Raw genomic sequence first — 17,567 nt, 5'->3', positions numbered from 1 at the left:
AACGAAAACAGAACTCAAAACACAATGCCACCTATGAGTTTAAGAAAACAATATATCTCTAATCCCCAAATAAAGCTTTTCATTTGAAAAAACAGTTTACTGTTGCAGACTTAGAACTATTAACTTATAAATATTTTTAATAATTGGGCCACAGCATTTGCAGCCATACACTCAACTTCATCCTTTTCTCCTGTTTTTATTTTAATAAAACTTTTGAATACTTCCTTGTTGTTCTGAAATGTATTCTAATACAGATTTTCCTTTTCCTCCCATTGAAGAGTGTTGAATCTTTAAACTGTCATCTGCTAACAGCTTGAAATGTGTACATGGGGGGCGTGATAGTCACCAGTATGTTCAGATGTGCACACACTTCAGAGCATATGTGTCTGTTTGTTTATTGTGTGTATCTTCTAAACTAATGCATAGCCTTACTTCAACAGGCAGCTTTGCATATACACACAGACTAACATATTATCATCATACATATTTCTCATGCAATGTATTGTATTTTCCTAATAAAACAAGTTATTTTTTATATATTTGAATGATACAAAAGTAGGGTGAATCAGAAAAAAATGAACAATACTTTTTAAAATACCCAGGAATTTTTCAGTAAGAATCAGTTGAAACTGAAAATGAAGGGGCTTAGGTATATCTAATGCTTTGAGAGTTATTGTGGCCGGCCATGAATGGGGTGCTGCTGAGAAAAGTAGGTACACTAACGGATACAAAGAGAGACATTGTTAGAAAGCTACATTTTTTAAATTGATACAAATATGGGAGAGGAGTCTGAAAAGAATCATGAGAATACTTGTCTAAATAAAAAAAATCTAAATAAAGCATAGGGCTTTTTCCAGATCTGCTAGGTCATATAGAGCACCCCCTAGTGGTCAGAGATTGTTTCCTAGCTATATTTTTTAGTGCTCTGCTAGAGTTAGATTGTTGCAGGGGAGGAGGAAGGAGACTGAGATGGTACTCTCTGCAAGTTCTGCCCATCCCATAATGTCTGACTTTTTCTGATAAAATGATCAGCAATGAAATAGTTAGTAAGGCTTCCATTTAAACTATCATTATAGCTTCCAGATACCACACTGTTGAGATGAAAGAGGACAGTTCAGGCTGTCTTTGTGGAGATTGAAGACACTACATCAATTCACATTTGCAAGGTTTACAACAGTAAAGCTAACAAATCCTGTTTCTCCAAATGTAAGCTCATATTCAGTAGAAACTGATGGGGCTGACAGCAAAATGTTGGTCTAGTTTAGTGTACTGCTGTGTCCCACTTCAGTCTGTCACCTGGGATCTTAGGAGAAATCTTACTTGTTGGTTATAGAGGGCTGAAGTAATTAAATGACTTTAATTTTTGATTTCAGAAAAATTTATATTATAGGATCTGAAGTATTTAGATCATCTCCCCAAATATTCAAAGCAAATTCTGCCCTTCAATTAAATTGGTCAACCCACTGTTTTCAGAGGATCAAATTTGTCCAATTAATAGAAAAGTTAATGCTATTATAGGGGCCAATACAACTCCCATGGACTTCAATGCTATTTGAATTAGGCTTACGTGGCTAAGAAAAGAGTGAGATCACCAAAAGTGATATGTAAATTTTAATCTTAACCTATATTCATCCTTTTCCTGGGGCAAAATAGCAAAATCTAGTTGCTTGTGAATTACAATTGTCACACCATTTTTCTTATTGTGAGTATGGCATTAAAAATATTCTCTGGTTAATTTCAGTCATTCAGAAGTGCTTGAGTCTTTTGCAACAATGCAATATCAGAAAGTGACTTTCATTTTTTTATTAAAAAAAAACACACATGATGTAGATTATTGTCATTCCACTGAGTAATGATCTTTCCATTGGTTGGCAGCTGGCTTACAAAGGAAGCTGAGTAATCCGTCGGTCACGGTTGAAATCAGAACCTTACACCTAAAGCACATCTTGAACTTGCATTTCTCTTATATGTGGAGTGTTTGAGAGTTTCAAGATTTCAAACATTTTTGTAGTCTCTGTTCAAATCTTGACTGAATACTGGACACTGTGAAATCAGTTACTGTGAAGTAGAACTACTTATAAAATTCTTTTGCTGAATGTGAATAGATGGGTTCACCTGTCCCTATTTTAATTTTCTTGGGAGCTTTTCTCTTCTGGAAACTCAGGCATTCTGACTATCTCCAACTTTCCCAGTGTATTTGCTTCTAGAATAAGTTGTAGCTTTATCTGATTGGATATACTGAAGTGAATTAAGTGTCATCTGTTGCTCTTGTAGAGTTTTGGACTGATTGTCTACCATGGTTAGGACTTTGGACCAGGAATATATGGGTGACCCAGAGACAATTTAAAGATGTGTTTGAAAAGGCATTTTGGGTAATGACAGGAGACTGTGTATGTAAGTATTCACCAAGGCCCTGCCACAATATTCTGCCATCTTCTTAAATAGGCAGTAGGCACAAAATGTGAGCTCTGGTTGGGAGAGATGGATCTGCAACATACTTTTCACACCATGCTCAGTAAATAGGAACTGTCAATTCAAGTGGATAGCATATCCCTCCTCTTTTGAGATTTAGTAGGTTTTATGTTTTCATCCTATTTACTAAGAAATCCAGAGCTTGCTTTTCCTGTATTAATTAGAACTGAAATAGTTTTAGAAACGTTTGGGGGTTTTGCACATATAAATTCGTCCAATAGCATATAAAGGCATAAATTCCCTCTTCTGACCCACAGCCCTGGGGCTCTGCAGGATGCAAAGTTTCCTTTACATACTATCACACATACATGGATATAAAAAAAATCTTAACTCTTTTAGAAGGTGCCACAAACGGGACTCTTCAGTTTACCATCAGTGTGATACATTGCTTATGGGAATCGCACACTCATTGACAGAACTTTAGAAGTTTCTTTTCTATCCTTTAGCTAGTATTTGTTCTTCCTTCCCATGCCATACTCAGAGATCATTGATCAGCTAAAAGGAAAACCCTCATAAACCCAGATTCTAAGATGCAAAACATATATCAACTTCTTCTCTGTCCCCATGCTCCTGTGAGCACAACAAATTACTCATCCATATGCCTTCTCCCTCTTCTTTCTTTGTTTTCAGTCTCTCGAGGTTTTGTTCTGCACCATCAGGTTTTGCTCTCTCTCCTAACTTTAGTGCCTTTTATTTCTTTTGTTTTAAAATATAATAAAAATATGTCTATAAAAGGCTCTCAGAGCCCTAATATAATTAATACCACAAAAAAACTCAAGCAGCATTAAAATAGTTATTCAAAAAGGAACTTTGCCACTTACAGGAAGTTCTTTACCATCCTTCCATCATTGTGAGAAGCCCTCTCGAAAAGCCCTTTTGAACAGGCACCTTTTGCAGCGTGCCCAGAAGGTCACCAGATTCAAGATATTTTGGACCAGGGGGAAGAGCAAGTTTCAGAGTAAGGTCTTGTCTACATTACTCACTGGATTGACGGGCAGCAATCGATTCAGCAGGGGTCGATTTATCAAGACGTGATAAATCAACTGCCAAGCGCTCCCCCATCGACTCCGGTACTCCACCGGGGCGAGGGGCACAGGCGGAGTCGATGGGAGAGCATCAGCTGTTGACATACCGCAGTGAAGACACCATGCCAAGTAGATCTAAGTACATCGACTTCAGCTACGTTATTCACGTAGCTGAAGTTGCGTAACTTAGATCGATGCTTCCCCCCCCCCCAGTGTAGACCAGGCCTCAGAGCCCTCACAGAGAAAGCCCTTCCAGCAGCCCCCTCTTTTATAATGTGGGGATCCAGCTCTGGCATCTGAGCTTACCATACCTTTAGCAGTACTGCACAGGGAGAGGCAATTCTTTAGACCTTAAGATTTTAAAAAACAATTGGATGTAAAATAATTCATTGATTCTGCACTTGTGTTTATTTGTTTAGCTGGTCCAAAGATGACTGGGACAGGCAGTAGAGAATCTAAGAATTTGAGAAATGTCTAGTAAATCGCAAATCTGATTTTCCTTCTTTCATTTCTCTTCTGTGGAGCTATCAATGATCTTTCTCTCCCTCTAGAACAAGTTGGCAGAACCAGAAAATTAGCTGAATCATTGACATGTTGGGTTCTTTAAACTGCCAAGATCATGAGAAAGAAATATATGAGAGACTATTTGAGCAATGAAAAAACAACCTAGACTATGTCTAAAAGATTCACTAAAATTTTTCTAAGAACCATGGTAGCCAAAAAACCAGTGAATATTGTCCTTTGCATGAGAGGCTGACTCCCACTTGTATTTGAAACAACAAGATAAGATGCTACATGCCAATGCCACATTGCAAGCACAGTTGTTACTGTTGTTCTCAAGTGAGAATTTCCTGGAATGCACTCTTGGTAGTTCGTAGGAAGACATGCTCAGTTACACTAGTGGAAATCCAGAGTAACTCCACTAACTGTCAACATACTTGTGTAACTGTGTATCAAGAATATATGTTGTATTCATTTTAATAATACAAAATAATAGAAACAAGCATCAATAATAACCACCCCAAAATATTAAAGAAAAATCTTTTGAATCAGAGATGGCATTGATCTACCAATGTCCCCTTCTCTGGTGACTGTATCCAGGTAAGTTTACCAGAGGTTTACACCAGGATTTCCTTAAAGATAACACAAATAAAAAGCACAAACTTTTCCCAAGGGAGGGAGAGAGTAAGGATTTTCTTTTTATAGATTGGTACTCTTTCGTTCATTCTGTTTTCCAAGCCTTGGTAAAAACTAAGGGTCTTCACGTCAGCTCATGTAAATCAGTGATTTTAATGGCACTACGCTGATTTACACCAGCTGAGGATCTGTCCCAAAGAGTTTTATGTATAGCTGAGAGGGTAGAAACACCTTCCCTCACAGTTATTACGCAAATCTGAGCCTTCCCTCATTGTTTAAATGACTGCAAAGGAATGGCAGAATTAGGCCAGGTCTACACTAGAAACTTGCACCAATATACTAATTTTGGTTAGCAGTTTGATTTTTTTAAACAACATTTCTGCACCAGCAAAAGCCCAAGTGCAGACTAGCAAGTTGTACTAACAAAAAGTGCTTTTGCCAGTGTAGCTTATTTTGTTTGGAGAACCTGTATAAGCTGTACCAGAAAAAGCATTCTTTTGTTAGTATCCACTTGACTTCTTCTTCCCTGTCCCCTCCAATCTGTAACTGTCCCAGTCATGTCTCTTCCCATTCCTAGTTCCTTGTCCCAGTCAGTTCTCCCTGTCCATCCTGTCCCAGTCTCCACTCCTTCTCATCCCAGTCTCAGTCTCATTAACCTAGTCTCACCCTCCAAGTTTCTCATCTGAGTCCCAATCTCTCCCCACACCCAGTCTCCTTGCCCAGCCAATCCCACTTCCTGGCTCATCGTCCAATCTGTCTCTTCCCTCCTTCCCCATTAGCTCCCAGGATCCCTCTCTAGGCTCCTCATCCAATCTTAGTCTCCCTATCCACCCCATCCTCAACTCCTTGTCCTCCATCCTACTCCTTTCCAGTATACTCACAGATGCTGCTACATGAAGCAACCAGGAGCATTCCTACCTGTGGACTGAAAAGACTAATTGAGGGTGTGTACCTTCAACCATAGGAGACTACATCATGACTGCATTCTTCAAACTGCCTTCATCTCTCCACCAGCATTACTTCTGTCTTGCTTGGGTTCAGTTTCAACCAGCTGTTCTTCATCCATGAACTGACCTTGTCCAACTACGAGGCTGTCTTGGTGATAATGGTATAGTTATATGTGGTGAAGGATAGATAGAGCTGTGTGTCATCTCCATATTGCTAGTGCTTGGGTTTATGTCATCGTACTAGTTCACCTAGTGCAGTGTTTCTCAAACTGGGGTTGCCGCTTGTGTAGGGAAAGCCCCTGGCGGGATGGGCTGGTTTGTTTACCTGCCCTGTCCACATGTCCAGCCGATCATGGCTCCCACTGGCCGCAGTTCACTGCTCCGAGTCGGGCCCCGGTGCCTGGCCGAGCGGCCGGGCCCCGGTGCCGGGCCGGCCCGGGGAGTCGGGCCCCGCGGTGCCGGTCGTGGTCCTGGCAGAGTGGACCCGGTCCCCAGGCAGTGTGGTAAGGGGGCAGGGAGGGGGTGGGTTGTGGGGGGGTGGATAGGGGTCAGGGCAGTCAGAGGGCAGGGAACAGGGGGATTGAATGGGGGCAAGGGTCCCGGGGAGCAGTCAGGAAAGAGCAGGGTTGGATGAGGTGGTGGGGGCACTCAGGGACAGAGAGAAGGGGTAGTTGTATGGGGTAGGAGTTCTGGGGGGCCATTGAGAATGAGAGGAGGGGTTGGGTGGGGCGGCAAGGGGCAGTCAGGGGACAGGGAAGGGGGGGATGGGTCAGGGGTCGCGGAGTGTGTGTGTTAAGGAACATGAGGGGTTGGATGGGGCACGACACCCCCCCCACGGAGGGGGGGGAAGGAGGGAACCCGTTGTTAAAATTTTGGAGGGAGGAGGGAACCCGTTGTTAAAAATTTGGCAGCTCATCACTGGGCAGAGGTACCATTTACCAGCACTACCCTTCAGTTGAATGTGTGCATATGTGTTTGCAGGATCAAGGCCATACACAGTGAAGGCTAGCAGCGTGGATGGTTTCAGCTTTTTAATGCACAGCCATTTTTGAGTTTTGTGTGTGAAAAACATGCATCATCAGCCTGGAGGTTCTCGCACTTTCACATATCAACAATGAATGAATGAATGTATTTATTTCAAACTTTGCAAAAAACTGCAAACAAAAGACAATTTCACTTTTGAACTGAGACTAAGCATAGAATATTTCTGCTGAAAAGAAATTTTCAGACAGTTATGAGAATGTGAAAATGGTGGGTTATAAGACAAGGCTCAATATCACCCTAACTGCCTCTTTTGCTAGTAAACAAACATTATAAATAAGGTTTTTTTCAAATTCAAGAGCATTAAACGTCTAAATATGGAAGAACATTTTCATCTTGCAGACTTTTGTTGTGCATGGCAAGCAGTGGGCTTTTGAATGAGTCATTCAGTCTTTCAATTCTCTGAAGAGATTTTCCTTTAGTAATCTTGAGAGCCTAATGTTTCCTTAGAGGAAGGTCATTCTCTGATCTAAGACCCACCCAGAGAAGGCAGCCTGTAGCCTTAATAGCTTTTCTGTCTGAACTCTTGTGAGGGGGTGAACTGGACAATGCTGTGTAGACTCAATCATACAGGAAGCCAGTTTAAACTATTTCTTACTCCACAAGACCGACTTCTTGTTACACCCACTTGCTTTGTTCAGTTTGCCTCCACATCGATTAGTGATGGAGCCACTGTGTCTAAACTGGAATTTTGAACCACATCTGGCTTCGAAACTTCTGCAGTTGATGTGCCTCCCTTCTACAACTTCTTTGTGTATCTCCCGCCAAAAACTTACCAGTCCCTTAGTAATCAGAGAAGTCACCCTCTCTGTTTGTTATACCACCTCTCCGGGTTAGTCCAAAGGTGGAATAGGACACTAGGGCATCCCTGCAGCTCTTCACATTACTGAGAATGGATCAGATTGCTGAGAGTCCAGATCTGGCACAAAGTGCTGCAGGTTTCTGCCTCCATGAGAACTAGCTAATACTTTAAATAACTAATCATGCTATATAAAAGGGGCAGTATTATTACAAAGGCATAGAAGTTTACATACCCTTCCTGTTGTCACTGCCTTGAGTGGAAAAATAGCTATGGCTGCATTAATGCCATTATGATATAACTCATTACTTAAATATTTGTATTATATTTGTATGCACTGATCTGATGATCATGACTAGCCCTTGCTTGTGTCAAAATATAAAAGGAAAAGAATAGCTAGATGGGAACAGCTATACAGATATATGTTTTCAGTCCCTTGTCCTGATGCTGCTAATACTGATTGTCATATTAATGTAAATGTATTGGTCATTGTGGTTTTTATTTCAGAGTTTATTAATTTGAAAAAAGGAAAAAGGAAAACAAAAAAGTCCTTGTGGGACAGCCATATCCCAACAGAGAACATCAAAAAGTGGGAAGTCTGCAAAAAGAAAAAAAAACAGCCTCTCAAGCCACGCACAAACCTTGCTGTGATCAGGGGCGCACAGCCAGCTGGTGCAGCCCAGGACATGTTCCTAAGCAGCTAGGAGATGCCCTCATGCAACCCATTTCCCTGGCAGTCTTTGCCAAAGAAGCTTATAATGAAACCTGGCTGGCTTCCCCTAACAGAAATCCTGGGAGAATGAGAGTGGTAGTTCCACTCACTCTCCCTCAGTGTGAATCCTACCATTAGTGCTCACTCACACTTTCAGTGAGTGGCATTTGTAAAAACAACCCTCCCATGCTCACAGGAGCAAATCTGGCCCAATCAGTTTTCAAAATAGACGATAAATGCTGTTCTGTACATTTGTATCTAAAATGAGACAATAGCCATCAGGAAGCTGGGCTGTCCTGTATCTCACCTACCCAGGAATTATCATACCAAATCATTAGATTCTGTCCAGCTGAGTCAGATGAGTCCCAACACCTGCTTGCTGGGCTCCTCCCCAGAATAGGGCTGTCTGCTCCTCAGTCCTGCTGCTCCTTAAAGGGGCAGATCACTCTGCTACACAGTACATATAAGCAGCTGATGATTTCATTTGCGTTGCTGATTGATTGCTAGGACATAAAGCTTTGATATTTATGTTAGAGTACTTCAAAGGAATTTTTTAGCGAAGGTGATTGTGTTAAGAACTGTTCCATAGTCTTTTAATGTTTATATTTTACTCTGAAGCATCTAATACCACCGAACTTTTGACTTTTCTTTCCCTGAAGGGTTTGTCTTTTTTCCATTTGGCACAGGGTAGTTCTTGTGTCTCTGTTTCTCATCGGGCACCACAGCTCTGCTTTGTTCATTTCCTTCTTTGTATAAAAGACATCATCAGTAATATCAGCACAGTTATCAAAATAATTTTTTTCTTTTTTATTGCAACAGTAATCATGGAAGGAGCTGGATTTACAACCCTGGGAACTAAAGTGGTCTATCTATTGAACAGATTTATTATTTAATATCTACAGAGCAGTTGTTCCCAGAGGCACCCATCAGGATCAGTGCTATGCACTGTACAAATATAAATATGTAGATACGGTCACTGCCCTGAAGAGCTCATAGTCTAAGGCTTGGTCTACACTAAAACGTTAGGTTGAGATAACTACATTGGTCAAGGATGTGAAAAAAACCACACCCCAGATTGACATAGGTATCTTAACCTAACCACCAGCCTAGATGCAGTGATAGTGACAAAAGAGTATTTCTGGTGACAAAACTCCCATCACTCATGGCTACACTGACAGAAGAATCCTTCCATCAGTGTGGGCTGTGTCTACACTACAGTGTTTTGCTGACATAGCCATGATGACCTTAAATACCTGATCCTTCAATTGCCTCCACCCAGGCAAACCCCTATATCTGCATGGAGGCAACTGCCTAACAAGACTAGTGAAGCAGCAAAGAATCCGGTGGCACCTTATAGACTAACAGACGTTTTGCAGCATGAGCTTTCGTGGGTGAATACCCACTTCTTCGGATGCAAGCAGACAGAACCAGACTAACACGGCTACCCCTCTGATACAAGACTAGTGAAGTGTAACGGATGGAGGGAGAAGGATACAATGCAATATATATATATAATTTGTACATACTTATATGTTTACAGTTTTAACAAGTTATAAAGTGCCACCTACCCCTCAAACTAGCCAGTATAATCAATTAGCTGATTTAGACTCTTAGACTTTAAATTCAGAAGCGACTATCATGATCATCTAGTCTGACCTCCTGCATATTGCAGGCCACAGAACCTCACCTGCCCCCTCCCCCCCCACACACACTCATGTAATAGACCCATAATCTCTGGCTGAGTTACCAAGTCCTCAAATCATGGTTTAAAGACTTCAAGTTACAAAGAACCCACCATTTACAATAGTTTAAACCTGCAAGTGACCCCTTGCCCCATGCTGCAGAGCAGTGGTTTTCAAACTTTTTTTCTGACGACCCAGTTAAAGAAATTTGTTGATGCCCGCGACAGAACGGAGCTGGGGATGAGGGATTAGAGGTATGGAGGGGTCAGGGCTGGGACAGGGGGTTGGGGTGCAGGGTTGGGGCGTGGGCTTACCTCGGGCGGCTACTGGTCAGCAGTGCAGCGGGGATGCTAGGGCAGGCTTCCTGCCTGTCCTGGCACCACAGACCATGCTGTGCCCCAGAAGCGGCCAGCAGCAGGTCCGGCTCCTAGGCAGAGGCATGCAAGCAGCTCTGCGTGGCTCTCGCCCACAGGTACCACCCCGCCAGCTCCCATTGGCTGGGAACAGGCCAATGGGAGTGCGGAGCCAGTGCTTGGGGCGGGGGCAGTGCGCGGAATCCCATGGCCCCTCCCCCCCCGCCTAGGAGCTGGACCTGCTGCTGGCTGCTTCCGGGGCACAGCGCAGTATCAGAACAGGTAGGAACTAGCCTACCTTAGCCCGGCAGCACTGACGACGAGACTTTTAATGGCCTGGTCGGCGATGCTGACCAGAGCTGCCGCAACCCAGTGCCTTACATTCCACGACCCAGCACTGGGTCGCAATCCGCAATTTGAAAACCACTGCTGTAGAGGAAGGCAAAAAAACCCAGGATCTCTGCCAATCTGACCTGGAAGATAATTCCTTACCAACCCCCAATATGGCGATCAGTTAGACCCTGAGCATGTAGGTAAGACCCACAAGCCTGACACCTGGGAAAGAATTCTCTGTAGTAACTCAGAGCCCTCCCCATCTAGATGTTTCTTATAGATGTCACAACAAATTTGGAAGTATTGCAAAAATTCTGCTTAAAAAACAAAATCAGTCCCCCACCAAATCTTTTTATATATTAAATACATAAACACATTTTTTAAAAATGCATACAAAATTGGTACATTGGTTTGACTAATTCTAAACACAAAATTTTCCGTTTTAGCAAGGATTGGCGGTGTGAATTTTCTACCAAACTATTCTATCAAAGAGCTTCAGACTTGACCTTGAGGGACTAATACTGGACTGTACAAGTTAGCCATCATTTAGATTTTATGAGATCTGCAGCGGAATGGCAGGATTTTTTCACTACCTCACTCTACAGGCAGGTGTACATTATGTCCAACTTTTTAGGGTAGGTATGGCTCATTAGACTCCACTCTAATATAAGGAAATTGGGAGTAACCCTTAGGGAAAAGGAGGTAGGGTAAAGGACAGAGAGATCTGAAAAGGAAGGACTTTAGAAGTAGCCAAGCAAATGAAGTAGGTTTTGTCTAGAGAAGTATAGGAGGACTTAGGACAGAGCACAACAGTGGTAACAAAGTCATCATTTATCTACATGTTGGTAACTAAGATAGAAGAGGAAAATAAGTGATAGTATCTCAGATATGAATGAGTGGGAAGCATAAATACATATTGATTTTTTTTCCAGTGGTGACCATTGTATACATGCTACCCAAGGGAATAAAATAAGTGGCCAGAGAGGATTGATAATACCCTCCCTGCCTTGAATAGGCTGAACTCCCAATCATGAATGAGTAAGAATTGTTAGTTGTCTAATTGGATATAAAATTTCTCCTTGATTTATAGCTATTTTACTTCTGTTTGGTAAGTTTTTGTGCCATTTAAGTTATTAATAATAATTGCTATGCATGTCTCTTTATATGATAGGGCATTTTCTTATCAATAAAAAGTGTTTTGTTTAAAGAAAACTGGTTGTAAATTAATACTATTTTGAGTAGCCTTAAACTTGCTATCAGCAAAAATCTGTACCTCAGTGTGACATAATATAGAGCCCAGGTAGGTGAGGTAATATTTGTTACTGGACCAACTTCCATAATAAAAGATAAATTACCTCCCTCACCTTGTCTCGCTAATATCCTGGTACCAATACGGCTACAACAACACAGCATGTGACAAAATATAAACATTTCAATGGATGTCCAAGCATACAGGGGCCATCTGCAAACTGCAGAGTGATGTATGATCTCTCTCTGACTGGCAGGGGCTTGGAAAAGTTCTTTGCATATTCCATATTCCAGAATCTATAGTTCTAGGTTCTGCCATGTGGGCAGTACAGTGGTCTGAATCAAACAACACAGTAATAAAATCCTGGCCTCACTGAAGTGAACTGCAAATCTCCCCCTGACTTCAACAGGGGTAGGATTTCACCAGTGTCTACAGATGTATATATGTATTCACAATACTCTTGCTAAAATTTGTGTTCCCACAGTCATCTTGAAAGCTCTTTATGGGCTTGACTAATCCAGTCAGGAAGTAGAATCAATACTATGTGACTAATTGCTGAGTCCAAATAGCTAAATGCAAATTAGTGAAAAATCAAAGCAATTGTTAGAGCAAATAGTTTGCTAATAATCCATAAGCTGAAAAAATATTTTCAAATCATTTGTTAAAGAATGTTGACTTTTCATTATTGTTAATTATATTGCAGAAGTTCCCAGAGGTCTGAAGGAGAATTGAGGCCACATTCTGCTTTCTGTACAAACTACTTAAGACATGGTCAGGCCACAAATAAATATGTAAAACTGAAGTCTGTTAGCAGATAATTCCTGAACAGAAAAAGATGCTAAATTCATTACATAGTTTGCTGCAAATAGTTCATTCAGTTCTACTTCAGTAACCTTAGTAAGTATGGACTGCAGAATTTGAGTGTATATTCTTTTCGCTACGCATCTGTGATACAAATATGTCCACAATAAACCCATCTCTTATTTAATTTTGTTGCATTGCAATTAAGAGTTATTATATTGATTTAGATTATGAAACATAGTTATTTACATTATTTATGCCTTGAATCTACAAACACTTTTGTGAGAACTTTGGCCCAGAGCCACAAAGGTATTTAGGCAACTCAACTCAAGCCGGGATGCAGGGGTCGAGCCCTGTTGCTTTGCAGTGCAGACACAGCACACATACACACTGGCTCAGGTCCTGGGAGTCCACCAAAAGTGTCCCACAATTCCATGGGCCAACTTCTTTTGTCCTCTCTATCCCAACAATCTCTAATCAATTCCAGGGAAAGAGAAGCAACCCCCCTTTGTTTAATGCAGCAGCTCAGCAAGTCAGTGTTTAACCCTTCCATTGTTTTCTGACAGCCAAGCTGCAAACACACCAGCAGAGAGCCTTCTGTGTTTGCAATGAAGACGGAACAGAAAAAGTCTTTTGCAAAGCGTGCTGCTTTATAGTCATGGGAACACAGCCAGGTTTTAGTAAACCTCCAGTGCAAGGCCATCAAAACAGTGAAGTTTAGTAAAAATACCAGGAATGATCACACATAACAGCAAATAGCAAAGAAGCTGGCAGCGTTGCAAATTTACCAGCCCAGTGAGCAGTGCAGGGACTGGATTAAGTGGGTCAAGACTGAAAAAACAGGGACCAAAACCTCACCTTGCACAACTCGCCAATATCATGCCTGTTTTATAAGGAGTTTGTTTCGTACATGGTTTCACTAATTGTACTTGTTCATGCACTATTTTTGTTTCCTGCAAGGTTCTGTTGTTACTGGTGTGTTGGCATGGTAGTGGCAGCTGGCTTTCCCACTAACAGCTACTCCTTCAAACTCCACAACCCTGTGCTTTGGTGTCAGTCCACCCCTTACTCACTGCCACTAGCAGTGGGATTGCTACTGCTTTGTTCTCTCTCCCCAAATCTGCTCATTGGCTCAAACCCTCCCAGGAGGTTGGTAGCCAATTCTGTGTCCTGTTTTGGAGTGGTACACCCCACCCCCAGCCAATCAGGTTGGATTATACTGTGGGCAAGTTTGCAATCTTTGCATAATGGGATTACAGAGTATCGGGCAGGGTGGGAGAGGCTCTACCCAATCCCACACACCTCGCTGCTTAAATATACCTGCCCCCAGGTAGCGCTCAAGCCTGGTACTTAGGCCATTCTCAGCACATCTGTATGAGCCAGGTGTGGAGGGACTCCTCTATTTGGGCTTTGAGACTGTCAGGCTGTTCCTGTCTCACTGCTCTGTGCTCCCCTTGCTCGGGTGCCTCCTCCCTGCCTGTTCCTACCTCTCTGCTCCTCACCTCCCATGGAGCCAGAACTAGGGTCAGTTGCTTCCGGTGAGCCACCCCACTGGATTCTAGGACTAGGCTCATGATCACCCTCCCCATTTCATGGCTTGGGCTCAAAGTGGCAAGGCCGCAGCATGCTCCAGTGGACCATCATCTCTGTTCTGTCTGCTGACACTGCTCGTCTCTTGTATGCTGGCCATCTGGGGCACAGGATCCCACAGACAATGTACAGTTCAGGGCCCCAGGCTGAATCCAGTTTGAAGCAATTCTGTTGCTTGAGTAAGATCGGGTCCCCCAGCACTAATGGCCTGATACCAGCATGTCTGCAGTAGCTCCGTTTCTGCTCGTCTACAGCACGGTCCGTTAGTGGCCACAACCCAGTCTGTCTCACTGAGGCTCATCTCTCATTTAAATGTTACCTCTGGGGATCCTGGTTCCCTGGGGCTTCACGTTGGGCACTGTGACAGGGTGCTGAGTGAGAAGCACTTAATCAGCCCCTGCCACTCCAGCCCCAATCAAGGGGAATGGATTGGGGCTGGTAGTATAGCCCTGTGTCTGCCTGGTAATGGGCAGCACCTGCCAGCCTCATTAGCCAGGGCTATAAAGGCTAGGAGGAAGCCAGAAAGAAGGGAGGAAGAGAAAGGCCAGGCATAGAGGGAGCCGGGAGACTTCTGGTCTGTTGCTGACTAGGCCTGCACTTGGCAAAGTTGGCTGTGAAACCTGTACATAGGTGGAAAGTGGTGGTGGGAAAACAACTATAAAGAACACTGGTGTTGCATCAAGCTGAGGCGTTCCTGACTGATTGGAGAGGGAAACAAGGGCTGAAACTAGAGCGTCCCAGTGTGTGCCTGCTACAGACACCCAGGGTCATGTCTATTGCAGCCGGCCTTGCTTGCCAAACACTATTCCCACATGTAACTACTTGCAGGGTCAGAACCTTAGCTGTCATCCATCATAGGTGACTGAAAGATAATTTGCGGGGGGCACTGAACTGAGGTACTATTAAGTTATTCTCCCCAGCCCTAATTGTAGCATATTTGTTGCATATCTACTAGCCGTTACTAGTTGTTGTTGTTTTACACTTTCACTTTTAATGCATTTTCCAACAACAGCACTGTAACAGGCTGTTTTTGGAAGAAGTTTTCAACTACTCCAGAAGATAATACTGATGACCACCCACAGTTTTTTCAGTGAAAAATACAAATTATACTTAAGGATCACTTCATCTCTCATTTAAATGCTACCTCTGAGGTAAAAACTACTATTTTTTTAAATTAAGGTGACTAGACAGCAAATGTGAACAATCGGGACAGGGGGTGGGGGGTAATAGGAGCCTATATAAGAAAAAGACCCCAAAATCAGGACTGTCCCTATAAAATTGGGACATCTGGTCACCCTATATTTAATAGACGTCAATATTACACCTCTACCCCGATATAATGCTGTCCTTGGGAGCCAAAAAATCTTACCGCGTTATATCAAACTTGCTTTGATCCACTGGAGTGCGCAGCCCCCACGGAGCGCTGCTTTACCGCGTTATATCCGAATTCATGTTATATCGGGTCGCATTATATCAGGGTAGAGGTGTACTACATAACAGTTTAGGGGAGGCATTTAACATTGTATCCAACTGAAACTGCAAGGGGGTGGGGCGCATTTTAAAAAACAGACATTATATCATTCATGTCTGATATAACTGAGGTGGATGGCACACTAAAGTACAGAAGAATCAAGCTTCTCTCCAGGGGAAGGTAAAAGCTCCGATCCTATTCAAACTTTTCAGTAAACTGGTAGACCTGCTGTTCTTTGGAAGCAAAGAAAGCAGCTGCTGTGACTGAATCTAATTTCCAACTGGCTTTGCAGATGATCCCATCTTTAGCAATGCAGGAATTTTTAATTTGTAAAACTGGCCTAGTGACAATGACTCCCCTAAGACCTAAGGAGAAAAAGTGGTTCCAGCAATGTGATCACACTATACTCACCTTTTGGAATATAAAGGGTACAAAGTTACTGAAGCATTTCCACAATAGAAAAAGCCCAAATCTGCATCCAGAAATTGAACTCTGCACAGGTTGCCTCTGCACCATGTGGCAGGAGATATTGCTTCGGTCTTGTGAAAATTATAAAGATGTACTATCGCTTTGTCCTTAAAATTGTCCTGAAGATCCTAACAAGTATTATAGCGTGTAAAAAGGATTGTACACACACACACCAAAAGCTGATGTTGATTACAACTGGAGGGCAAACCAGATGTGATGTTCTTTCTGCTTTAATGGTTTAGAGGGTTAGTGATACAGTGTAAGTGTAAGGTCTCCCAATAATAACATAATTAGGTGGTAATAAGCATTAAAGGATATGCTAATCTCAATTTATAATAAATTCATACACAAGTATAATAACTTAGAAGATATTTTCATTCAGCTAGTAATGCTCAGAAAAAAACAGTGGTGCAGGAGAGGTGAACAGAAACATGGCTGTCAGCCCCTCACCTGGGTATGTAGTGATCTGTATACAGTCTCAGTGCAGCTGGGCTGTTTACAGGCTCATCATTAGCAGTGCCCAGTTAGACACCATATGTATCTGACTCTGTGTTGGAGGGTGTTTGTTTTATGATAGGCCTGTAGTCAGTGCTTGTTGTCTGTAAAACTGATAGGGATAGGCTCTGAAAACAGACTCTGTGTTGTTGTTGTTGTTAATTAATGTGTTGTTCATGGGGTGGGACCATGGTGGAGAAAGGTCAGGGTTGGGTTTAGACAGGGGTGAAATAATATTAAACACTTACCGGTATGGGGGCCTGGCTTTGGGCCCCTGGAAGGGGTATGGCCTCAGGCAGGCATGGCTGAGGGGGCAGCCTCCCACAGCTAGTTCATCCCCGGTGCCTGGCCTGCACCACCCAGGGCTCTGGCGGCGGCGATTTAAAAGGGCCCAGGGTTCTGGCCACTGCCATAGTAGCGGTGGCCGGGAGCACCGGGCCCTTTTAAATTGCCGGCCCCGAGGAAGCTGCCCCTTTTGGCCCTCTCCGTCGTCGGCCCTGCCGATGGGGGGCAAAAAGGGCAGCAATTTTAAAGCCCTGCTGCAGCACTTTAACATTGGCTGCATACAGGCCGATACCAGCTTCTTACCCGTACGCCGTACTGGCCTGTACCGGCCCACTTTCACCCCGGGGTTTAGGGTTTGGGGGAAGAGGGGAGGTAGAGGAGGGAGAGGTTCTTGGCAAACTGTAATAGCAGCCCTTGCAAATAATATTATGGCTGCCTCGGCTTCTAATTTAAGAGTAGAAGCACCTACTGTTTAAACAAAAGAAAAAACTCTGTTAGCAGTTGGTCATGTAGGGCCCATTATAAACAGATGAGCCATTCTAATTCTCTCTAATAGAAGGTGATGGTGCATGTACACAATAGCCATCTCACTAAGAGAGTTTGAAAAATGACCCCCCTCCAAAAGTAAATATAGATTAAGCAGTTGACTTATTTGGAGGTAGAGTAGGGATGAATCTGAGCCATGTCATACAACATTTATTTATCAG

Source organism: Mauremys mutica, chromosome 1 (genome assembly GCF_020497125.1).
Source record: "Mauremys mutica isolate MM-2020 ecotype Southern chromosome 1, ASM2049712v1, whole genome shotgun sequence".
NCBI classification, from domain to species: Eukaryota; Metazoa; Chordata; order Testudines; family Geoemydidae; genus Mauremys; species Mauremys mutica.
This window is presented reverse-complemented; position numbering follows the sequence as displayed.